The 26,601-nt window shown below is 44.2% G+C and overlaps 1 long non-coding RNA gene across 2 annotated transcripts in view; it reads right to left on the reverse strand.

Annotated features, from left to right (window-relative positions):
• Nucleotides 1-236: 236 nt before the first annotated feature.
• LOC146074973 (uncharacterized) overlaps nucleotides 237-26,601 on the reverse strand; it is a 32,164-nt gene continuing 5,799 nt past the window's right edge. Inside the window, exons 2-4 of one of the 2 annotated variants that reach the window (XR_014473484.1) lie at nucleotides 14,660-14,863; nucleotides 6,676-6,822; nucleotides 237-5,530 (exon numbers count right to left, since the gene is read on the reverse strand). This is a non-coding gene — a long non-coding RNA (uncharacterized LOC146074973). The remainder of the gene's footprint in view (nucleotides 5,531-6,675; nucleotides 6,823-14,659; nucleotides 14,864-26,601) is intronic. The other variant, XR_014473485.1, reaches the window with a different exon arrangement.

A 26,601-nucleotide genomic window follows, 5' to 3' on the forward strand; every position in this document is an offset into this window, starting at 1 on the left:
CTGCCCCCTCCCACTCCTCTGCCCTATTTACAAACCCACTCCCCTCCCCAACCCCATTTCCAAACCCCCTACTACTTCCCACCCCCAACCCTTACCAATCCCCACTCCACCCCACCACCTTAACCCCAACTCCCATCCCATCCACGTTGCTCCTGTCCCCCCCCCACCCCCAAGCACAGGACCCGCATCCAGCAGTGAGCAGGATGGGACTGGCAGCCATAAGTAAACAATGTGCCTAATGTTTACATACACATTTCTACACATAAACAATCACAACACCCACATATGTGTAGCCCACATCATCATTAGTTGCAACAAATCACTGCAGTGCCACCCTGAGCTGTGGCCTGTCCTCCTCTAGGAACAACGGTCCCCTTGGTGTATTTTTTGAGTGTGGGCATGCCTCACCCCTTGAGTAATTGACATAACAGTACCTCCAATGACATATCATACAGTAGTGGTGTTGAAGTTATGTGGGCCCAGCTGTTGTGTAACTACACTTCCCAGCATGATGTGCAACATACATTTATATATTGGTTTGTTAATACTGTGTGAGGCCATGCGGAGGCATGCTTTTCAGAAACAGCTTTAGGCCCATGATATGTACAGCAATGTCCTACATTTTAAAAAGTAAGGAGTGGTTAAGCCTCAACAATGTCATTACCCTTAAATCGCACAGGGTAATTCTGAGGTTTGAGGTGATTCCCCCAGCACAAACCTCCCAATTGTGATGCAGCATACATTCATCCAAGAAGGAGGAACTTACTTATTTGATGTTATGTCATATGTATGTGTGTGTGTAAACATCATAGTAGCTTGTACCATGTTCACAGCAGGCCCATCTTCAATGTTGAATAAAAATTTGTTTGCCCTTCACAGTTAACTTCTTCTTTTAAAATACAACAATCATTTGTGTATATTATAACATAATTGTGATCCATTTTTTCCCTTCACCACAGACAATCAACAGCACCAGGAAGATGTGGTCCACACATTGGGTGAGATTCACCTCACCCTCATTTACCTGGCCATCCTGTTTGCCCAACTTGAGGACCTCCTTTAAATTTGTATTATTATTTGGTTAAAAATAAAATTTAATATACATTTAGAAGTTGTATGTGTTTTTTTTAAATATGTTAGAGTGTTAGTAAGGGCAGGTACATACAGATGTGTAATGTGACTTAAATATGTAATGTAACGTGAAGGGTAACGAATGAATGTGGTCTGAATGTATGGGTTGTATGGTTAAATAACACATTGTGTAAAAGCATGATTGTTTGTTGTTGTTACATTCAAACATCACACATAACATTAGGGTAGGTATACATGTTAAAAATTAGGAACAAACTAATTATGGGCATAATTTAGTACATACACACAAACACCAACATGACTATATTTAAAAGTTAATGCAATGTGAGGGACACATAGATAGTGAGTAAAATGCCACATTAGAACATAATAAATATACATGTAACGAGGGTTAAAATGTTGTTTTATTAGGATGTTTATTTAAGGTAGACAATTGAGGTAATAGAAAACAATTATTAAATAACACTTAGAATAATTAAGTAATTGTCTTAATTATACTTCAAAGGCAATATTTGCAGGCCCATATATGTGAAGGGTATGGCCCAGTGCACGGACGTACGCTTCCTCTCACGATTGGTAACACACCCTGAGTTTTCCATTGAAAATGGCCAGAGACCGGTCCGTGCACTGTGGCATACGCTCAGATATACGGAAGGTGTCGGTGGGAAAACGGACGAGATCCGTCCGTGCACTGTGGCGTACGCTCTGATGTACGCCAGGTATCGGTGGCTAAGAGGGAGATCCGTCCATGCACGGTGGCGTACGCTCAAGTGAACGCCACACCCCATTGTCTGTGTTTGTGACCATCTGTGTGTGGCTGTTCTGTGGGCGGACTTACGCTCACCGTGAGCGTACGGAAAACACACGGTGTGACGGACCGTACGCACGTTTCACCGATCCGATCAGAATAAGGCCCACAGTCACTTTTCTTTGCATACCCAAAAAGTGTTGATCTTCTGAATGCTGGCATCCCAAGCAACATGATCCCTAAACCATCACAGTATCAGTGTATCAGCAGCTTGGGATGACAGCAAAGGTGGAGAAAGAGAAGTAATAAAGGAACGAGGCTGTAAATACATGTTAGAATGCTTGTTTGACATGTTGGTATCATGAAGATCTCATATGGCCTTTTGGGGTCAACAATATTGTTTATTTTCATAATACTGTTGTATCTCCACATAAACATTTAGCATATCTACAGTATCTATCTATCTATCTATCTAATGATACTATAGTGGATTTTATTTACTGGGGCTCTCTAGCTGCAGTGACACTACAAGTCCCATTTCGTTATGTTGGCTCTTTCATTTCCTAATTAAATGATCCACCAGAAAGCATAACTGCCTGTCTCAACCTAAGCCACAGCTGCCCTCAACGTACCCTGGTGTTTCTGGTAGAAACTTTCTACACCTGAGTTGTTGCACATCAGTGAATACTGGTCATAACTGCATAAAAAAGAAGCAGGTTTATAACATTATATAAGCAAACAGCAGTTTATCGATAAAAATATATACTCCAATACAGTAAACATATATTAATACACCACTTTTATTAGCAAAAAGTAACAGGGTGCAGTATTGCGTAAATAATAATAATATAAATTAATACATATTAGTTTCCGTGTTTATCTACATATTCCAGCTGTGTTATGGCTAACTACTTTTCTCATGCTACATGACCAGCACATGCTTGCAACAACATCTACATCTGTATACAGTTGTACTGGGACTGATACTACACAGCCCACACACACTAAAGGCCTGATCTTAAATTGTAGGTTGTCAAAGTGGTAATGCCACACTAGGCCTCATATGTAAATCAACACTTCTAGATGGCTTCTGTGATCTGCTGTTGCATCAGAAGACGCAGTCATTGAATCACTGGTATGAACATTCGCCATCTGAGTGACCGATGTTTTCATGCTGCCGTGGCTATAAATGTGGCATTGGAAGATGCAGACCATGAGGTTTGTACACCTCCAAAACATGGGTGACTTGCCACCCATTTTGTAAAATGTCACCATCCCCCTCCCTGCCCAAAACAGATTAACAGGCTGCAGCTTAGGGGGCACATGTTCAGTACAGATGTTGCACCAATCACAAAACAGCGCAGTTGGATGCAGACCATCAAATTTGCTTGCAACTCTGAATCAAGCCCTAAGTTCATTTACAGAACACATTTAGTGCCACAATAGGATTATTATTATTTTAGCAAATGTTTGCACAAATAAGTAGTAGTACGTTTATTTATAAGGCGCCACAAAGTGTCCGCAGCGCCGTACATAGCAAACAAAAAAACAAATCACAAAGTAACGTATAGGGTGTGTGATAAATACAGCATAAATAGGGGTATAGCTGGTAGAACTAAAATCAGCATCAGTTCTGAAGTAGGTGTGGAAATTGTCGAGGAGACTGAAGATGAAGTAGAGCATGGGTCTTCAACCTGTGGCCCTCCAGATGTTGTGAAACTACATGTTCCAACATGCATTGCCACATTTTTTCCTATAAGAGCATGCCAAAAAACCTCAGGGCATGCTGGGACATGTAGTTCCACAACATCTGGAGGGCCACAGGTTGAAGACATGTGAAGTAGAGGAAGGGAAGAACAGGGCAGGAGCACTGGTGAGGTAGAGAGGTAGGGTGAGTACGTGAGTAAGGAGGACCCTACTCATAAGACTAAACAGACTAAAAGGAGGTGGGTGGATGAACGAAAAACAATAGGATAAGTAGGAACGGATGGGAACAGATAGGAGGAGCAAAAGAGGTTAGGAGGAGGAGGGATAGGCTAGTCGGAAGAAGTGGGTTTTGAGGGAGAGTTTGAAGGAGGTAATGGAATCAGAAAGCCTGATGGGTGGAGGGAGGTTGTTCCAGTGGAGGGGGGCAGCGTGAGAGAAGTCTTGGACAGGTTAGTGGGAGGAGGTGATTAGGTGAGAGGTCCGTCGGCGGTGGAGCGAAGAGGACGGGAGGGAGTGTGGATAGAAATCAGTGAAGAGAGGTATGGAGCGATGGAGGAGAGAGCTTTGTAGGTGGTGGGGAGGAGTTTAAAAAGAACTCAGAAAGGAATGGGGAGCCAGTGAAGAGATAGACAGAGGGGGGAGGCAGAGGTAGAGCGGCGGTAGAGGAAGATGAGCCTAGCAGCAGCGTTAAGAATGGATTTGCGAGGCGGGCGAGAGGTAGCCCGGAGAGAAGGATGTTGCAGTAGTCAAGGCGGGAGATGACAAGAGAGTGAATGAGAATTTTGGTCGCGTCAGTGGAGAGGAATGGTCTGATGCGCGAGATGTTGCGGAGGTGAAAGCGGCAAGACTGTGAGAGAGCACGAATGTGGGGGGTGAAAGAGAGGGAGGAGTCAATGATGACACCGAGGCAGCGCGTTTGGTCGGTCGAGGTGATCTCGGTTTCACCAATGCTAATGGAGATAGTGGGAGAAGAGGGGATGTTCGGGGGATGGAAGATTAGAAGTTCAGTTTTAGCCATGTTTAGTTTCAGGAAGCGTTGGGTCATTCAGGCTGAGATTGCCATGAGGCATTCTGAGACCTTCGACAGGAGTGACGGGGAAAGGTCGGGGGAGGAGAGATACATTAATGTATCATCAGCATAAAGGTGGTAATGGAAGCCATAAGAGCTGATGAGGGTGCCCAGAGAGGTGGTGTAGAGGGAGAAGAGGAGAGGGCCAAGGACTGACCCTTGGGGAACACCGACTGGCTGCGGGGTAGTAGATAAGATAAATAAGAGTACATTTATAAGTTTGCCCCGGGCTGATATGGCACATTATTAATATTATGAATACATTCATAAAGATTTAAAGGTGCACTGAAAGCCATGTAAGCCATAGCCTCTTGCATAGAATAGAATATTGTGTTCCTGTACCTAAAGGCTCATGCTTTTCAATATTAACAATGGTTACATTTTGTATTTTGCAGCAGCTGGCACAGGGGTAGTCACTCCACAGTAAATGCTTTTGTATCTCGCTCCCTCGCTTTATCTCCGTGAGATGTACTAAGCCTTGAAAAGTGATACAATGGAGAGTGATAAACCACCAACCAATCAGCTCCATCCGGTAATTTTTCAAGCACAGCCTGTGACATGCCAGGTAGAAGCTGATAGGCTGGCAGTTTATCACGCTCCATTTTATCATGTTTCAAGCTTAGTACATCTGGCCCTCTCTCTCTCTCTCTCCCTCCATACACTCTTCAATTCTTTAATAAGTATTTAGCGCCTTTCATGTATTTCCACACAATTTACATCAATTGGTCTTTCTTGGTTATTTCTTATTTCAGCCTCCATTACAGAAGCTTGAATAAGTCTGGTCTGTGTCACCATGTTCCCCAAATCAACATTATTCATTTCTTTTAGTTTCCTTTGTATTATGAGTCTAGGGTTTTTCAAGAGAGTATAATACAGGAGCCATCTTGTTCTGGCTTTTACTGATGTACGAGGTCCTGTAAAAGAAGAAAAATGATATGTTTTCTGGGCAGCTAAACCAAAAGAACATGTAGATCCAAAACCATGACACATTTTAGCAATCACAAATTCTTATGTAAATGGTTTCACGCATGGCTGAACTTCTAAGCAGAAATCATTCCCAGGCCACACAATTTCTAGCGGTAGCCTAGCCCTGCATAGGGATGAGCTGTATATGACTCTTTTTCATAATATTGCAGTGTTAAGACTGTTAAGCCTGTATTACGGGATACGATCGATGGGTCGACCTTAAGATGGTCGACAATCATTAGGTCGACACCTTTGGGGCTGGAAAGTCATCAGGTGTCTAGGTCGACATGGCCACATGGGGCAAGGTCAACAATTGTCTTGGTCGACACATGGGTTAGGTCGACAGTCAAAAGGTCAATGCCATGCGTTAACGATCTGCTCCCATGTTTGTATTGCACAGATGGCGTTAACGACCCATAAGAGCGCACATTGTACCTTGGCATGGGACCACACTTCAGACCTGAGGGGGGTGTCAAACACATCCGATTTTGGCTGACTTCTTGGCCCGATGCGTCGGGATCGGATGAAATTGGCTCAAATTGGACAAGTGTATGGGCACCTTATGTCTGAGGCTTCCACTAATCTGCAACTGAGACAGGGTGGACGTGACTTCACAAACCCTCCTTTAAAAATGTCTGGGTATGCCTGCATTTATTCCAACACACCAGGAAAACAGCAGGTTACCACCTACAAACGCTGCCTTCCTGTCAGTGAAATTGCGAGAGGATTACGTTTTTGATTCATTATCTGTCACTATTCACCCTCACACATGCACAATGCGAACATTAAGCATGTACAGTGGTTCCATAACGGCTCGATTTGCGAATTCTTTAATTAGCGATTATGTTTGAATCAGGCCCTTAGTCCCATGAATGCAATGAAGATACCATTATGGCTACAGTCAATACTTCAAAGCTCCAATGTGAGTGGAACAGAATGGCAATGGTGAACAGACATGGTGCATGCAGTGCTATTGAATTAAATTAATTCAGACACATATGGCAGCAATTTAGTTGTCTAGAATGTGGCCAGGATTTGGTGGCATTTGGGATTTATAAGATTTAGAGGTGAGAAAGAGAACTGTGTCACTAACCTGTTGTATTACTAAATGCATAGTATGCAGGTGACTCGCTCAGCCTCTTCTCGGCACTCATTGTCAGAAGAATGTTGCAGAAACATACAAGCACCGGGTTAGTATGATAGTGATCCACATATATCATTCCAATCCATGTCTTGTAGCCTTGGAAAACAAATAAAACATTATTATTTAATTTTAGTTCATCTAGCATATTATAAAATATATGTTCATACAGTCGGAGCAGTAGAGCTTATGGCTAGGCCAAGGTACTTTTCAGGGGATGAGGCTTAATTGAGGCTTAATCCGACTGAGTATAATAGCCCCGGTGCCCTCCGAGAGAAGATAGTACAGCATTGTGTGTGGCACTGGTGGCAGTCAATAAGAGGACTTGGTACGATTGCAATAAAGCTGACACCACAAGCAGCTAAAGGTGCTTACTAGTTGCAGAGTTTTAATCCTTCATCAGAGTACAAAGAAGAATGTGAAAATGACTTACCTATAAAGGTTTCCCACCCCCATGCACAAGAACATTAGGTACTGCATAGACTGGCGCCAGTGTTGGGTGATGATGTCACACCCCGTCAGCCTAGATGCGTCACCTATATTTGAACATTCACATCAGTCCCTGCCCCAGTGGAGCTTACAATCTATATTCCCTACCACATGTACACGCACAAACATTCATTCCAGGGTTGATTTTGTTAGAAGCCAAATAACCTACCAGTATATTTTTGGATTGTGGGAGGAAACCGGAGTACCCGGAGGAAACCCATGCAAGTACGGGGAGAATATACAAAACTCTGCACAGTTAGGGCCATGGTGGGAATCGCACCCATGCCCTCAGCGCTGTGAGGCAGCAATGCTAACCATTACACCATCCGTACTGACCCATGTTATGTTCACAAACAATTATAGAAAAAAAAGCAAAGCATAGCGTTTCCTTATATTATAATTTTATTTATAGGGCGCCACAAGTGTTTCGCAGTACAATGGAACAGTACAGGGAGACAAAACTTGACATAGCAGCTTCCAAATGTTCAGTCCAAGGGATACTGCTCAGCTTAAATCTTGTACGCCATGCATGGGTTACACTCTGGGATCAGAAGAGTCCGCCACTGCCGGCAGCAACAAGGAGAGGCGCCCAACTGCAGTAAGCTGGCAGAATGTTGCGGGCAGGCGAGAGGAGATCTGGATAATAGGTCCAGAGTCAATAAATCAACATGTGGACACAAGCTAAAAGGTCAACATGACAATGGTCGATGCATGAGAATGCATTTACCTTTTTCATTTTTTATTATCCATGTCGCCCGATAACCGGTGACCCCAAGATCCACACCCAGGTGAGAGAATACCTCACAACGACAACACTAACTTGGCGCACTAATGGAGTGTTAGCATTCATGGCAGACACGCCACACAACATACACAACATATTGCTTTTTTTTTTTTTTAAGTAAAAAGTTGAAGGGGACTTGGCTATTGTAACTTCTCTCCAGGACTAAAATCACATGTGGCGACTTAGTATTTTAATTGAAGCAAAAGATAGTCAACACTTTCATTTCTTATAATGAGCTCCTTAAACCATCTGTGTGACAGGGTCTGCTCAAATACTTAGCATTTCAACAAAGCACTGGTATCAAATCCATAATGCTGTTTGAATAACCAATAACATTTAAGAGAACCTGTGACCTAATCCGAATTTTTTTTTTATATTTACTTACCTGCTGGGCTTTAATGTGGAATAAAAAAACCTGTCTGGAGCACTGGGAAAAGAGCTACATGGAAGATTCTAATAACTTATTTCGGTGTATAGGTACAGTAAATTATACTTGTTAATAACGGACCTCCACATTTCAAATACAGGGCACATTTAAATAAATGTATGTACAGTAAATAAAATGATCAGACAAGAACATTGACAAAAGTAAGGGGGGTGTAACAATGGAGCAAACAACAATCACCATGCTGTAACAAGCGAAAAGTAGAACAGAAGAAATTACAATCAGAAATATACAAAGAGTGTGTGACTCTACAGTCAATATGCAAAGAGTGTGTGACTCTACAGTTAACAACCAGATTGTGTATAATCAGGGCTACAATTATGATTAGAATTGCAAATTGTCAAAACACAGAACCGTATAAATGCAGCACCGCACACCTAAGAAACTAGCATTTCACTTCCTTCACAAACCTATTATAGAGCACAACAGAGGCCATTGTAGAGCAATGGTCATATATGACTACAAGAGTGGTCTTTGACAATGGGGAGGCTGGTGAGTTTTACTACAAGCTGGTTTTAGGGAGGAAGCAGTCCAGAACCACTGTGTTTTAGTACTTTGCAGAATTTTGGAGAGGGTAATGCGATATCTGTTTCTGTGGCCAACCATGTTTGGAGTCGTATTGTAAGTGTGTATGCACAATATTGTTTGTACATAACACTTACCAATATTGTCAAATCTGTTAGTCCATTAGACATGTGGCCAGTTGTTCCATTTCTCAAGTGTGCACCCAGCATTAGTCTAGCCATATTATACACAGAGGAACAGCTTAAAAGCACTGTACCAGACACACACACACACACACACACACACGAAGTAAATGAAAATCTCAAAGGCCCTTAATTATGAAGCTGGAACAAAGTAAAAAGAAAACAAGTTAAAGATGCGGAGAATGGACTTCCTGACAGCCACCGAGATTGCCATGACCCAACCTCCTGGGTAAAAGGGATGTATTCAAGATGTTTTATAACAAACCTCCACACATGGTACCAGAACTCTCAAATATAGAACACGATAAATGGAATAGATCAATAGAAATATAACCATATGCCCTTAATATAGCTTGAATTAGCTTAAAAAATAGCTTTAATTCCTCTAGGCATGGATTGTACATTTAGTTGAAATGCAACGTACAGCATTGTATAATGTTCACCGGTATAAGTCATGACAATGTAATATGTAGTGTACTGTTCAGTAAGAAGCCACCTGAAATGGTCTCCAATTCACATTGGGGCAGATGTATTAAGCCTTAACAAGAGATAAATGCAAGGGTGATAAGGAGAGATAAACATCCAGCCAATCAGCTCCTTACTGACTTTTTTCAGACACAGCAGTTACAATGTGATTGGCTGGACGTTTATCTCTCTTTATCACCCTAAAGGCCCCCATACATTAGTCCGACTTGTCCTAAGGACAAGTCGGACCTGATTCCCCTCTGCAGCTCGCCGGGAGAGGGACACACGATTTGGCACTTGATGTGCCAAGTTTTGCAAATGATACATCGCATGCGATGTATCATTTGCAACTCCCAGGGAGCTGCAATGTGAAGGGAGCAGGGGGCCATTGAGGCGGCTGGGGGGACGGACGCTGCGGGGGACACAGAGGCGGCAATTACTTACAGCTGAGCCGGGCAGGGGGAGCCGGGAGCTGTCTGTACTGAAGAAAATAAAAAAAAGCCCATACAATGAATGGGCAGCCTGTGATTGGTTGCTGAGCGCTCTCAGCCAATTGCTGACTGGCTGAGAGAGTGCTCAGCCAATCACAGGCTGCCCATTCATTGTATGGGCTTTTTTTTTTCCTTCCGTACTGACAGTGACAGCTCCCGGCTCCCCCTGCCCGACTCAGCTGTAAATAATTGTCACCTCTGTGTCCCCCGCAGCGTCTGTCCCCCGCAGCGTCCGTCCCCCCAGCCGCCTCGCAGCGTCCCCCCCCCCCCCCACCTGCATTGACGGCTACCTGGGGGAGCGGCAGGCGGCGCAGATGGAGACCGGGGGCGCGGCGGGAGAATATAAAGAAATCTTATTCAAAAGACCGGGCGGCCGCTGATTGGCTGAGAGCTCAGCCAATCAGCGGCCGCCCGGTCTTTTGAATAGGATTTTTTCCTATTCTCCCGCCGCGCCCCCCGTCTCCATCTGCGCCGCCTGCGGTCCTCGCCTGCCGCTCCCCCAGGTACCCACAGATATATCGGATCTGAACATCATGGGTGCTAAAAAGCACCCATGATGGGTCAGATTCCGATATATCTGATGTTCAGCAGGTCCGACGCTGTGATCCGATGTGCGCGGGACCGCGCATCAGATCAGATCAGATGTCAAACACCTGCGATTTTGGGCCGATTTCACCCGATTTATCGGCCCAAAGGGCAGAAATCGGGTGAAATCGGCCGAAAATCGCATAGCGTATGGGGGCCTTTAAGGTGCCCACAGACGCGTCGATCCCGGCGTGCGTTCTGTGCTTAACTAGCACACATAGCATCGCATCGTATGCCTTGTGCATGCGATGCGATAAAAAGCTAGTACAAAAAGTATGTGCTGCACATACTTTTTGTACTGTGCGATGAGGTGCCGTGGGAGCGCGCACCCCATCGCATAGCACCGCCGGGATCGGTGCATGTGTGGGCACCATTACATTTATCTCTTCTTAAGGCTTAATACATCTGCCCCAATATCTGTAATTGTCTGTTGGACTGAACACACCTGAATACTCTTCCTTCCCTCAAGCATCCTGTAGCTAAGGGATGGGGAACCTTTGGCCCTCCAGCATGCCAGCAGTTTTAGATGGCCAAAAAGCAAAACTAAAAGCATGACATGCTGGGATGTGTAGTTCAACAACAGCTGGGGCACCTTTGGCCCTCTTAGTAGTAGCTATACAGGCCTTGTGCTCAGACCCAGTTTTTGTCTGCTGGGCAATATGTACACTATAACAGCTCCAGTCCTCTAATTATTTACCAGGGCAACTGTTTTGTGCATGCTTAAACCAACAATCAGTCTTTAGTCCCCCCCCCCCCCCAAACGGCGAGTGAATCAGAATAAGGCCCCTTGTGTGAGGCGTTAATGATGGTTTTCTGCACCTGCTCTACTGAACTATACTGAGAGACCATCTAAAGGCACAGCGACCCTTTGTACTGTAGGTGTTTTAGATTCATTAGCGGATTAGAGTGGGACACTTTGATCCTACATTATTGTATTGTACCTTTTCACAATATTCTAGTTTTCTGAGACTTTGGATTTGGTGTTATAATAAGCTGTAAGCCGTAATCATCAAAATTATAACAAAGGCTTGAAATATCTCACTTTGCATGTAATAAGTCTATATAATATATTAGTTTCACATTTTAAAGTGAAATTACGTAAATAAGTGAACCTTTGCACAATATTCAAATTTTTCGAGTTTCAACTGTATATAGTAATGCCTTGAAGGAGACAGTGTTGGCTAGAAGACTCAGCATGTCTTAGTAGCCTAGGCCACGGTAGGTGGAGTGTTTTGAGTTCCACAGAAACCAGTAGCAGGTGTAGAAGTATAAATATTTAGGATGCAGTGAAGCTCCATAATATATGGAGTCTCCCCACTGATGGTGGGGACTGGGGTGGTGTATTGGTAAATGTCCCATGGGGATAGAGTTTGAGAACAATGGTGTAGAAAAGGGATAGACATCCATCTACCATCTTCTACACCAGTGGTAGGCATCCTGTGGCACTCCAGATGCTGTGGAACTACACATTACAGCATGTCTTGGTTCAGTATTGCTGTTTGGGTATGTTGGCATGTGTACTTCCACAGCAGTTTCCAACCCACAGTGTGGAGGATGGTTGAGGAATGCATGAGATGTTGAGGGAATTCCTAGGGTTGAAATGAAAGGACATAATATACAAAAAGGTTCACAGTGTTAAGCTTAGTACGCACTAGACCAGGTATGGGTAACGTGTGGCTCTCCAGTTGTTGTAAAACTACAAGTTCCTGCATGCCTAGCCACAGATTTGCGATTAGGGAATGCCAAAACTGTGGCAATGCATGCTGGGTAGTTTCACAACAGCTGTAGAGCTACACGTAGCCCATGTTTGCACTAGATTATATGCCATTCAATCCAGTGGATCGGGCCGCCATATTGGACACATTGTCTAGTGCAGTGGTAGCCAACTCCACTCCTCGAGAGCTACCAACAGTTCACATTTTCCAGACAACTTGAGTGCTGCACAGGTGCACTCATTACTCACTAACGCATGTTAAAAGATCCACAGGTGGAGCTAATTACTTCACTTGTGATTCTGTGAGGAGATCTGGAAAATATTAACTGTTGGTAGCTCTCGAGGACTGGAGTTGGCTACCCCAGGTCTAGTGTATACCAGTTATGTTGCTGACTGAGTTGGCTACCCCAGGTCTAGTGTATACCAGTTATGTAGCTGACCCTGCAAGTCATCAACATCATCCTCCATCCGCCCTTTGTGCGGGCCGGCAGAAGACATTGCTAGTGAGGGTCAGTGACTGCTTCGGATGGTGAGTAAATATGGACTAACTAAGCAACCTGGAAACTTCAAATTGCTTAACTAGTTATTGGGGGGGGGGGGGGGGGGGTCATTAGTTCACATGTTCATACAATAAATATTGATGTGCAACTAGTTATTTGGTGACAAGTGTATTCTCTATTATGGTGAATTTATAATGGTGTTTCATAAGCTCCTCCTACCATGTCTTGTTTCTTGCCAGTATAGAATAAACATTAATTTTGTACAATCTAAGGTTCCAGCCAAGAATTTTTTGCAGGGCGCTGCACCATGCCCATATTATAGACTCCCGAATACACCCGCCCACCACCGCGCTGACAGCTGCTGAGCTCTATGCTTACAGCGACTGTCAGCTCTTCCAGGTGTCGCCCTCCCCTGTGCAATACTATTCAGTCAATGTGAAGGAGCCGCAAGCAGCCGCCTTAATGACAGCCCAGGAGGAAGGAGACGCCCGGGAAGATACAAGGTGTGAATGCCCAGCGAACCCAGACACAGGACAGTGAAGACGCTGCAGCGGTCCCACCACCTCCTATCCCAGCCAGAGAGGTGTGAGGAGATGGAGGTGAGGAGACGAGCAGCGAGTGAAGGGACAGGAGCCTGGAGAGGAAGGAGAGAACTCACAGGCCAGAGCCCGGGGAGAGGAGCCTTCTGCCTGTGGCGGAACAATGGAGCCAGCACGGGCAGGGTCTGCAGGGTGCTCCCCAAGCTGTTGTGCTATGGAGCTGCTGGCTGCATGAATCATAAAGTCCCAGGATACCAGGGTGGGGGGGGATGCTGATGAAATTGTGTGTGTGTGTCTGGCAGATTAGGGGGTCGAGCAGGCTGGCATGAAGGGGGTGTTGGAATGTGGAGACATATTAGGGTTAGAATCATAGTGTGTAATGGGCAATATGGTGTGTGGCAAATAATTTTATAGGAATGATGGTGTGTGGTATATTATGTTCTAGGCATTACTGTGTGTGGTATAATAGGGATTACGGTGCGACAATGTGCAACGGGAGTAATACTGGTGCAGTGAGCAATTTTTTTTAAATATGATTTGTTGTTTCTAACGTAAAATGTGCCCTGCTCGGTGGCCAGCACCCTGCCCTAAAAAAAATCCTACAGTGTATACTTATATAGATTCAGACATTCCCAATGACGCAAGCAACAATCAAAACCAAATGCAGTCCAGCAAGTCCAATCCATTCACCGAGTCAGACTGCTTTGACGATGAAAATCCAGTCCAGTTATTCTATCACAACAGGACTCTCTTCTCTTAAATGGACAGTACTGTATACTAGCCTGTAGCTGATGAAAATGAATATGATGATACAGGAAATATACCTAAAATTCAATTGGTATTGACTTAACAATTAACAGATTATTCTAAACCTGCTGCCAATGTTACTTTTTTTTGTTAACTGAATAACGGCCAATATACAAAATAGAGAAGCAGCATCTGCTTATAACAAGACTATGGCATTCTAATTCATAAATGTGCACATTTCTGGCAAAGGAGCACAACAAACAAATGCATAGTTTATGAGAGAACGGTATAATCATCACGCCAAAAAAAACAACAACACATAATGGCGTGAAAAAGCATAGTCTTCCCATAATTTACCAAAATTCACATTAATTTTTCACCAAGTTTCTCCAAGGTGTTTACGCTTGAGTATCTACTACAGGATTACAGCACATTTTATTAATATTTAGCATCAAGATCGAACACATTACCTCGCCAACACGGTTGACATCAATCCTTACTACTGTTGGGATGGCTTTCACATAGGCTTCAAGAGTGTGGAAACCCATTTCCTTGAAAGGAATAAATTCTCCAGTGAGGGATTTATATTCGCTTTGTAAACGATGTAAAACTACACCATGTTTGTTTGACTGCAAGACAGACCGCAGCATCTTCGAAACATGTTCTTTATCAGTCTCCAGCATTTTTAAAAAAAAAAAAAAATTATTAATGATAATTGGAAGACAAGTTCTACTAGACCAGTGGTAGCCAACCCTAGCCCTCGAGAGCTACCAACAGTTCACATTTTCCAGACAACCTAGCTGCTGCACAGCTGCACTCATTAATCACTGACACATTTTAAAAGACACACAGATGGAGCTAATCAGCTTACTTGTGATTCTGTGAGGAGACCTGCAAAACATGCACTGTTGGTAGCTCTCGAGGACTAGGGTTGGCTACCCCAGGCCTATAGCAACCAATCGGAGTCTAGCTATAATTTCATTATTGCATCCTGCAAAGTTATAGACACAATCTGAATGGTTGCTATGGGCAACATCCCGTTTTCACAATAAAACAGAAGATCTTTCCTTAGCTTAGTCAGTTCGGCATAACTATTACACTGCAAAATTCTCAGTTTTTATGCTAATGTTTCTATGTTGTGGCAGGCAGCAGAGGGTTAACAATGTTCCACTGATCAGCTTTTTCTATGTTTTTTGTACCTTTATATCAGTAATCAGTGAAGTACACACACACCAGCATATTGTAATCACAGATTTTTTTTGATTGCTCATCCTGTTTTATGCCATTACTTAAGTATTTGTAGCATACTAGTTTGAAACAATAATTTATTTCTGTTTAAAGTTAGGCCAACACAAGCATTAGGTCAACATGGGCTAGGTCGACAGTCACAAGATCGACATGGGGTTTCAGGGGTTTTTTTTTTTAGCAGACAGGCGGTATTTCATGCCCCACTATCCCCTAGGGCATGCTAGCGCAACCCTTGGAGAGAAATGGAGAAGTCTGTGGCTAAGCAGCAAATGATACTGTACAAGTCGACAAACAGCATTAGTGAAGGCTAAGGGTGCGTACACAAGAGCAAAAAAAATTGCTGGCAATATGGTCACTGAGCGACCAAATTGCCAGCAATTGGAGTGTGCACCGGCGATAAAAATTGCCGGGTGTGTGCTCCCGTTTTCAGCCCCCTAACGGTCGCTGGTCCGACCAGCGACTTCCCCTGCCTTCCCCCAGCAGTGTGACATGTCATCAGCAACCATCTCTGGTCGCTAATGAAAATGGGACACTGAGCAATATGATTGCTGAGCAATATGATTGCCAACGATCATATTGCCCCATGTGTACCCACCTTAAGAATTTTTCTGCTGATGATCTGTCTTTTGACAATGAGGTAATCGAATGACATTACAGCTCACAATTGTTGCAACGGACTAATGAAATATATAAATATCATTTGTCCCCTACTTGAAAAGCTTTTGTAACCGCAACTACTTTTCTGTAGTTTACAACTACTGAAAGTCATGTAAAATAGAGGGCTTTGAGAACAGGAATGCACAAAACAATCTGCAGATCATTGGCTTGTCAGTTGAAGCCAATAAAAGCTATGCATCTTGTTGCTATCGGCTTACATAAGCCCTTGACCCCCCCTCACCCCACGCTTGTAGGGAGTACACATGGAAATCCCTGACCACCAGCAACCTTAGCAACTGAGGCCAATCACATGTCTCAAAAAAGTTTCAAAAGGCTGAGTGCATCTGTAGTCCTAGTTTAGAGAACCCTTTCTCCTTCATACTTCATGGCAGCCTTAACATTGGGTTTATCCCTCTCACTCTTCCAATTAGACAGGCAGTTTTTCCCCTAGGATCTAGCTCCTCCTCTTCCTCCCCTATATATCTCAGCACCTCCCTGTTAACAGTAGTATTTTTTCTGTCTCCTCTGTCTGTGACAGGTAGTTAGTTAGTATTTTGGCTTTTATTTTGAAATACCAAGCAAGCTGGTTATGCTGTTGGGTCCTGGGCAGTGCAGGTTGGTGGTGCCTTGAGCCTGTTATGCTGTCCGGGCCGGTGGCAGGGATGGAAATTAAGTATAGCAGCTAATGGTATTCCCATGTGAGTAATGGCGTTCTTACCCTGCTGTGGCTTCCTTCTGCGGCTGTTTGGATCTAGACTGCGGGGAAGCATGGCGGTGTCCTCGGCGTGGGTATGCATGTTATCCGACGGCATCTCATTTCCGGGGCACACGTCCTGCGTGTCAGGGGATCGCTCGCGCCTCAGCAGTAGCGATGAGGGTGCGTAGTTATGATGCCAGTGCAGGCGGCCTGCGTTCCAGCGGCCGCATGCGTTCCACACAGCAAGTGGGGCTATTAAAAGCGCCTGGCCGGTGTTATAGGCGCTGGAGTTACCTGCTGCCCTTATGGAGGATGCCTCTCCCAAACTTGATATACCGCTGCCCAGGTAAGTCCTCATTTGAGGACTGGTTATTTACTTTATTTTCTGTTATAGATTAGTTAGTTACTGTCTTTACTCTTCTTTTTAGTGTGCCTTCAGCCCCTAAAAAGAAGACATACAAGAAGAAGAATACCAAAGTCTGTCCTGCCTGTGACAAGCCCTTTGCAGGAGAGAGAGAGAGAGAGAATGTGTTATGTCAGGATTGGGTACTTGTGTATTATTCGGATTATATCGGATTGTACCCGATTTTGAGCCTTTCCCGGGAGGAGTGTACAATTTTAATATTGCGTCGCATCGCATGCCTTAACTAGTGGCATGCGATGCGATTATACGTTGTACAGGCACCCTGATGCCTGATTACAATGTTAAATGCACCCCAAACCCGATTTTTAATTGTACACCCACCCTGATGGGTGATTACTATGTGAAATGCCCCCCCCCCTCCCCCCCAACGCCACCCCAGTATCAACTCCAACCCGAAGCGTGGCGAGCGCAGCGAGCCCGCGGTACACGTCCTCCAACCTTTTCATACCCCCACTATCCACGTCGGCGTGGAGTCCATTCTATATAGTGTGGCGAGCGCAGCGAGCCACCGAGCCTGAAGCAGGGCGAGCCCCGCGTAATACCAGCGCATTACTTCACAGGTATTACGCGTCCGTTTACCACGCTTCGGACTCGGTGGCTTGCTGCACTCGCCACACTATATAAAATCAACTCCACACCAACTTGGATATTCGTCCTCCGACCTTTTCATACCCCCACTATCCACGTCGGCGTGGAGTTGATCTTATATAGTGTGGCGAGCGCAGCGAGCCACAAGCGTGGCGAGCCCCGCGTAATACCAGCGCATTACTTCACAGGTATTACGCGTCCGTTCGCCACGTGGATAGTGGGGGTATGAAAAAGGTCGGAGGACGCGTACCGCTGTGCTCACCACGCTACGGGTTTGCGTTGATACTGGGGTGGCGTTAACAACGGGGGGCCATTTAACATAGTAATCACCCATCAGGGTGGGTGTACAATGAAAAATCGGGTCTGGGGGGGGGCATTTAACATAAGAATCAGGCATCTGGGTGCCTGTGCGATTAAAAATTGGGTCCAATCGCGCCGCATCGCATGCGATATGAGTGTATGCGATGCAACGCAATTTTTTAACGTGCGATGAAAAAATTTGGGCGCCCAGATAATACACAAGTACCCAGGATTGTTTAGCAAGGAGGGATGCTGCTCCAAATGTATCACAGATTTCGGAGTTAATGACCTGGATGAAAAAGAACTTTGTCACTAAAGACGAATTCTTAGGAAATAAGAAGTCTAGATCACAGACTAGTCTGGATAAGGATGATGATTGTGGATCTGGGGATGGTTATCCCGATAAAGATGGATCTGGTGAAGTGCCGGAAGGGGAGCGTTTATTTAATTATAGGATTCTAACTACAAACAGCCTGTGAAATCTGACTGATGCCCTGTTCGAGGACAGATCTAAAAAAGGGAGATGTTTTCCGGTGCACAATGTAGTTAAAGATATTTTGTCTAAGGAATGGCTTAGTGTTGAGAAAAGAGTGGGTTCATTTAAGAGAATTGATCAAATGTTTCCCATTGAAGATGAAGAATTTTTAAAATGGTGTAGCATTCCCAAGGTGGATGCGGCAGTGTCGGAGGTACAACCATTCCCCTGGAGGATGGGGCATCGTTAAAAGACGCGATGGAGAAGAGAATGGAGAGTGCCTTAAAAAGGCTGCATAAGATTACTATGTAGAAGCACACATATAATTGTCTAAATGTTCATTTTTCCAGTTACCAAAACTTCAATATCATTGGTATTATTAGATTTGTAAGGATTATATGGTCACAGTTTATGATGACAATCTCACATTAACAATATATACTACCTAAATACTGCAATCCTTGCTATGATGACTGAAGATGTTTCAATTTGTTTGCATGTACAGTGCTTAATGTGCAAATTTTCAATAAAACACATGTAAAAAAAAAAAAAAAAAAAAAAAAGCCTGCATATTTCCACGTCAGTTACTATGAAGTCTTCACTTTCCAGGGCACTTAGGATATGGTGTTCCACACTGCAGGAGGACTTACAAGAAAAGGTGTCCCGTGACCAAATTAGCAAAAACTAAGCATCCTTAGACGGATTAGATTTTGCAGTCAAATCTCGGACGTCAGGCATTGTTGCTAGAAGGGCTTTGTGGTTAAAGTCGTGGGCAGCAGACTCACATTCGAAAAACAAATTGGCTACATTGCCGTATGAAGGTGCCTTTCTTTTCAGCAGTAAATTGGATCAAATGATTCAAAGAATGTCAGGGGGCAAATCAGTAAGATTGCCACAAGACAAAAGGGGGAGGTTTCCCACTTATTCTGCAAGGTCATCATATAGACAAGCCAGATCGTACAGGCCAGGTAGGCCTTTTCGTGAAAGATATGCCTCAGGCACATCGCAAGCATTTTTTCGCCAATATATTAAGAAAAGAGGCGAAAGTTCTGGAACCGGACAGAAGTAGTGTCAGTGGGCCTCCTGTGGAGCAGGTTCCGGTAGCAGGAAGGCTGCTAAAATTTGCTCACATTTGGAAGCGGACCATAGAAGACAAGTGGGTGCTGAAGGTGGTTACCTCAGGTTACCGCCTAGAATTTCTTTCAAGGCCAAGAAGGGCCAAATTTTTAAGTTCCAGGCTTGCTCTTTCGAAGATAGAAAGAGAAGCGCTGAAGTCAAGTTTAGAGGGGCTCATTGTCTCAGGTGCAGTCGTAAGAGTACCCGTTGAAGAAAGGGGGTCAGGCTTTTACTCCCGTCTGTTCATAGTAAGCAAAAGTTCTGGAGGTTACAGAACTATACTAGATTTAAGAAATGTAAACAATCGCATAAAGAAAATAAATTCCATATGGAGACCACAAAGTCTATTCTTATGGGAATCAGAAGAAGCGATTATATGGTCTCTATCTGAGAGATGCTTATTTCCACATCCCCATCACACCAAGCGACAGAAAATACCTAAGATTCTGCATAGGAGAAGAACATTATCAGTTCACTTGCCTCCCAATAGGCCTTACCTCATCTACTCTGGTTTTTACCAAGGTTTTGGTAGTACTGATAGAGGAGTTAGGAAGGAGGAAGATCATCATTTGAGCCTATCTCGATGACCTCTTGATTGTGGCGCAATCAGAAAACGAAGCTGTAGCAGCCAGAGATTATTCTATCCAGTTTCTTCAGGAGCACGGGTGGCTGGTAAACTGGGAGAAAAGTTGCTTAAAACCGGTACAAAACAGTAAATTCTTAGGGGTGTTAATAAATACCATGTCATTCCAAAAGTCGTTGACCAAAAAAAGATGTGAGAAAATCCATCAGTTAATCATCCTAATCTACGAGAGCGACAGTGTATCCCTGAGGTCGGCTATGAGCCTGTTGGGCATGATGGCTTCCACAGTGGAAGTAATTCCATGGGCAAGGTGGAGGATGAGACCTCTGTAGTGGTTTCTTCTAAGTTACACCTGAAGGAAAATTCCGTTGGAAAGAAGGATAAAAATTCAGAAAAAATACCTTGCTCTGGTGGGAAAATCGATCAATTAAGGCCAAGAAAGTCGTCACTGGCAAGTCCCCAGTACAAAGTCATCACCACAGATGCCAGCGCCGTTGGTTGGGGTGCTCACGGGCTGGGCAGAACTTGTCAAGGTCTATGGTCAGCTCAAGAGGTAGAATTCTCTTCCAACCACAAAGTTAAGAGCAGTGTGGCAAGCGATAAAGTTCTTTGGTGAAGAAGTCAGAGTCACACCTGCGTATTTTCTCGGACCGTCGTACAACCGTCTCTTACATAAACAGACAAGGAGGTACGCGGAGTCAAGTGCTGTTAAAAGAAGTACAGAATATCATGGTATGGGCCAAAGAAAACCTACAGTCAATATCGGCACTACATGTCCCAGGAGAAGACAATCAACTGGCAGATTATCTAAGTCGCACAAGTATAGTCCCAGGGGAATGGGAACTGAGGGAATCAGTGTTTCAATGGATAGTAAAGCACTTCGGCAAGCCAGAGATAGACCTCATGGCCTCGGCAGTAAACAAGAAGCTTCCTCAGTTTTTCTCACGGTTCCCGATGCAAGGGTCAAGTGGAGTGGATGCACTGCCCCAGAAGTGGGATTTTGCCCTGACCTACGTCTTCCCACCGTTCTCGCTCATCCACAGAGTATTATGGAAGATCAGGACAGAGGGAGCTCAAGTCATAATCGTGTTACCATACTGGCCGAGAAGGGCTTGGTTCCCTATGTTGGAGGACATGGCGGTGGCAGATCCACTGTTTCTTCCAGTGACACAGGACCTCCTGAGTCAGGGTCCGGTCAAATGCCAAGACCCTCACAAACTGAGTTTAGCAGCTTGGAAATTGAGAGGCAACAGTTAAGAGACAAGAATTTGTCTCCAGAAGTAGTATAAGTCCTTCTTCAGGCAAGGAAGAAAGTGTCATCAGCCATCTACTATAGAATATGGAGAATATTCGCAAATTGGTAGAGACAAATTAATTTTTCCTAATCCAAACATATCCCAGATATTACAGTTTCTATGTGATGGTTTTAACAAAGGACTTGCTGTTGCTAAGATCAAAGTACATATATCAGCATTAAGTGCTTTGTTGGACAGGAAATTGGCAGAACATAAGCTATTAAGAGGATTCGACCAAGAATTAGGTCTATGGTTCCACAGTGGGACCTTAATTTAGTTTTGAATGGTTTAATGGTGGCTCCGTTTGAGCCATTGGACAGAGTTAATTTAAAATTTCAAACCTGGAAGGTGATTTTTCTGATAGCCATCACCTCAGCTAAAAGAGTGGGTGAACTCCAGGCGTTATGTATAAATGAGCAATATTTAAAGATTTTTCCGGATAGAGTGGTGCTTAGGACCAGGCCATCCTTTCTGAAAGTGGTTTCATTGTTTCATTTAAATCTGGAGATCATTTTGCCTTCTTTTTATCCAAATCCCCTCAGGAAAAGAGAAGAAAACTTGCGTACACTGGACGTCGTCAGAGCTATTAAGATATTTTTGAAAAGGACAGCTGAGCAGAAGCCCTATTCGTGATTCCTCAGGGAGCAAAGAAGGGATTTGTTCCGTCGAAACAGTCAATTTCACGATGGCTTAAAGAGGTAATTTTGTTTACCTACAAGAAAGTAGGTCATGTTGTACCAGAAGGTATTAAGGCTCACTCAACTAGGACAATGGCGGTTTCGTGGGCTAGAGAAGGTTTCAGCTAAAGAAATATGCCAAGCGGCTACTTGGTCTTCCCTGCACACCTTCTCCAAACATTATGCTCTGGATGTTTCCAAGTCTCATTTTGGGAGTGAGATACTGAGACAAGTATTGGCTTGAGGTATAGTATAAGCCCCCCTACTGCTTTGGTACATCCCAATGTTAAGGCTGCCATGAAGTATAAAGGAGAAAGCAAGGATTATACTTACAATAATACCTTTTCTCCGGAATACTTTATGGCAGCCCATAAAAAAATTACCCTCCCTGTTGTGTTTTTCCCTAGGATCAGGACGGAGACATTCAAAGACAACTGTTAACAGGGAGGTGCTGAGATATATAGGGGAGGAAGGAGGAGGAGCTAGATCCTAGGGGAAAATCTGCCTGTCTAATTGGAAGAGTGAGAGGGATAAACCCAATGTTAAGGCTGCAATGAAGTATTCCGGAGAAAAGGTATTATCGTAAGTATACTCCTTGCTTTTGACCTGTAGCTTATATCATATACCAGCCTGAAATTACTATCCACACCAAGTAAAGATGTCGGTGTCCTGGAGATTTTAAATTGGACAGCTGCAGCGCTGACAATTAACAGAGAAAACAATAATGGTACTTGTTAATTGCTGACCCGCAACTAACATTATTCCATTTAAAAGGTCCCTATTAACATGGACTAACTTGTGTACTCTAATCTAAACTACTAAAATGTACTGGTAACTAGTAACGTCATGCATCTACAGTAGGTTTCTATTTAATTTACAGTTTCTTATAGCAGCAGATTCAGTTGTGCTTTACAAATGTTGACAAGACTAAAAGAAGAAACTGAGTATAACAGACATACAATACGTGGAGTAAGGAGGGCCCTGCTTCAAGCTTACAATCTATAGGGACATAGGAGGGAAACACAAGGACAGGCACCAGTAATAGCATAGCAGTCCCACCAAGTTACAAGTCCAGAAGAAAAGCTATATAATACAGAAGTGCCTCTGAGGGTTATTTGGGTAGTACCTAAATATTATAGGCTTGACTGAAGAGGTGAGTTTTCAGGGAACGCTTGAAAGTTTGGAGGCTTGATGAGAGTCTTTTTGTGCATGGGAGGGCATTCCATGAAGACTTATGAAAGTCCTGTAGCAGTGAATGGGAGCTAGTGATCCATGCAGGAGAGACGCAGATCTTGTGCAGAGCAGAGTGAGCTAGTTGGGAGATATTTTGAGATAAGTAAAGAGCTATAGGCTGGTGTGGTTTGGTTAATAGCTTTATATGTGAATAGAAGTATTTTATATTGAATACAGTAGAATATGGGCAACCAATGGAGGGACTGGCAGAGCTTAGCCCCGCAGCAACGTTCAAAATACATTGCATTGGCAACAGTTTATTCTTGGGAAGAACAATGAGGACACTATTGCAATAATCAATGCGAGAGATAATGAGTGCATGGATTAGCATGTTTTAGCAGTGTTGTGTGTAAGATAGGGTCGTATCGTGGATGTTTTTTAGATGCATGTAACAGGATATTGAGACATGTGATACTGGTATCTGAAAGAGCTGATTTGTTTGCCAAGAGAGGAGGTATAGATTGAGAAGAGCAGAGGACCTAAAACTGAGCCTTGCAGTACTCCAACTGACAGAGATAGTGAAGAGGAGGTGGTATCAGAGAAGCGAACACTGAAGCCAACACTGAAAGAGCAATCAGATAGGTAGGATGAAAACCAGGAAAGACCTGTTTGTATGAGAAGAGAGTGGTCAACAATGTCAAAAGCAGCAGAGATCTTACTCAACACCTTATTCTCTACTTACTGTCCACTTTCAGTGTATGGTGAAAATGTATGTTCTATTCTAGTGGTTATGGGCTTATAAATTTTTCACACGGTTTACTGTTAAATATCTCTAGTGTTCCCACTAGGCTGTTTTAGCATGGCACTGATTTTTAACAGGCAAAATACACCCTGCCCCTCTAGCAGAGCCCTGCTAAAAGAGCATGCTGCCTGTCCCCGGGGAAGCCCAGCGCCGCCATAGAAGACTATGCCTTCACTGGCAGCGCAGTGTCTTTGGCGGGGCCAGGCCCTCCCCCTTTCATGTCGGTGGCGGACGGGTTCCCGACAGTCGGGATCCCGACAGCCATTTACCCGACTGTCAAAATGCCGACAGCCGGGTGCCCGACGGACACCCGCTATTTTCCCTAGTGGAGGTCCACGACCCCCATAGAGGGAGAATAGAATAGGTGGCTCGCGTAGCGAGCCACCGTGCCCGCAAGGGGCTTTTTTGCGCTCGCCATGCTGTCTGACTCCGGCCAGTCGGGATCCCGACGTCAGGATAATGACTGTCAGGATCCCAACTGTCGGAGTCCCATACCACACCCGTCCCCTTTACTGACGGTAGCGGCTGGATCCCCCCCTTATGCTGCCCCCATTTACAGTTCCTAGAAGGAACACTATCCTTGCAATAATCAGTGTGAAAAGCTGATAAATGAATTCTATATGTATTTGTTTCTCCTTTGGTGTTCAATATCCTCTTGGGTGTGTAAGTTAGGTTGCCTGTCGTGTCAAAATAGTAACATGCAGACATAACATCCCGATGTCATACCTGATCCCATCAGCTAAATGCTGATGAGACCAGGTATGATAGGAACAGCTGTATGCCTGTTCGTATCACAGCATACACATGTACAATTATTCTTGATGTCACAGCATACACATGTATAATTATTCTTGATGTCACAGAAGATATACATACCCTTTTATATCCCACTAGTTACAAGCCAATCAAAATGACTTGACAAATAATGGTCATGTTAGCAGCGGCGGTTGAGCTCGCCTGCCGAAATACTTTACTTGCTCCATTGGGCACCACCTAGTGGTGAATCCCTACCATAGAGGTAAGGAGCAGTGTTAGCCTTTTACTATATAGGATTCAAGCAGAAACTATCACACAGGGTAAACACACCAAGTTTCCCTTAACCAAACTATCTTGCAAAATATAAAATAAATATATCTTACATTTCAAAGGAGCTAGTGAAATTTCCATGTGGCACCCAGGAATCAGCATGCTTAACACACTAATACCACTTTTACACCAGAATGCCGGGTAGGACCCGGGAAATTGAACCCGGGAAATTACCAGGGCATGCCCTGCCTCAGACCCCATTTACACTGCACTTCAATCCAGGTTATTCCCGGGTAATGCCCTTTTACACTGAGAACAGATCAGCCCTGCCTTTCCTTGCTGCTGTCATTAAAAAATGGATTTTTGGCCTGTTGATGAGGTCACAACAAATGGAACATGACACTCCTCAAGTTTTTTTGCTTTATTAAGCTGAAAATATGCATAAAATCATCATACATTGGAATCTTTATAGATGTTATGTATTCTCATAAAGAAAGATGAAGATGCGTATGAATACAAACTTGTAACACACTGGGACACACTGTGTGACAGCCAGCGTGTGTTCCTGCAGATGAGGCTGTAAACTCACTGGGGAGAGTGCTTCCAGCACAGACTGTTGCTGTAGTGTAGGGCACAGTCTGCACACAGTGTGGTAACGCTGCTTCTGCTGCTGCTGCGCTGCTCCATGTGCAGGTCTCCGGCAGATGACACTATCTGCCAGAGCCGCAGAAGCACCAATCAGCTCTTTGCGGCCTTCTCCCTGCCAAATAACCCGGATAATGACCATTTACACCACCCTGAGCCCCGGATAAGCCCCGTGTCCGACCCTGAACATTTGCCGGGTCAGATTCCCGGGGAACCAGTACCCGTGTTATTTTTTTTCAGCCCATTTACACCATGCCCTGCCCCTGACTGGAGAGGCAATATCCCGGGTCCAACCTCTGGTGTAAAAGGGGTATAAGCCATCCCCAGGACCCTCATTGACTAGTTTCATAGGAGTGTGTGAAGCATGCTGCTGTATTCAGCCAATCCCCAGGGAACCATAAACGATATATATTACAAACAAGATCACATGTATGTTTATAAGTGATGAGCAGTTCCCCCTTACACTAGAATTGATGGACGGCACTGCCGCTGTCCATGACTGCAATCACTTTGGCTTGAATATAATCTTAATACAGGTACCTTCTTAGGAAGTTGCACAATACTCTATTGGTTGAATCAAAAGCTTGACTGTTTCACACTAGGTCAGGATTATTATCGTATCACTTCCTATGCGAGTGTGATAAAGGGTGGGACGTAATTAGGGTGGACAACGCCCGCTCCCAGCTCCACTTTAGTAGCTATGGCG

This window comes from Crinia signifera, chromosome 1, assembly GCF_055691185.1.
Source record: "Crinia signifera chromosome 1, ASM5569118v1, whole genome shotgun sequence".
NCBI lineage: Eukaryota > Metazoa > Chordata > Amphibia > Anura > Myobatrachidae > Crinia > Crinia signifera.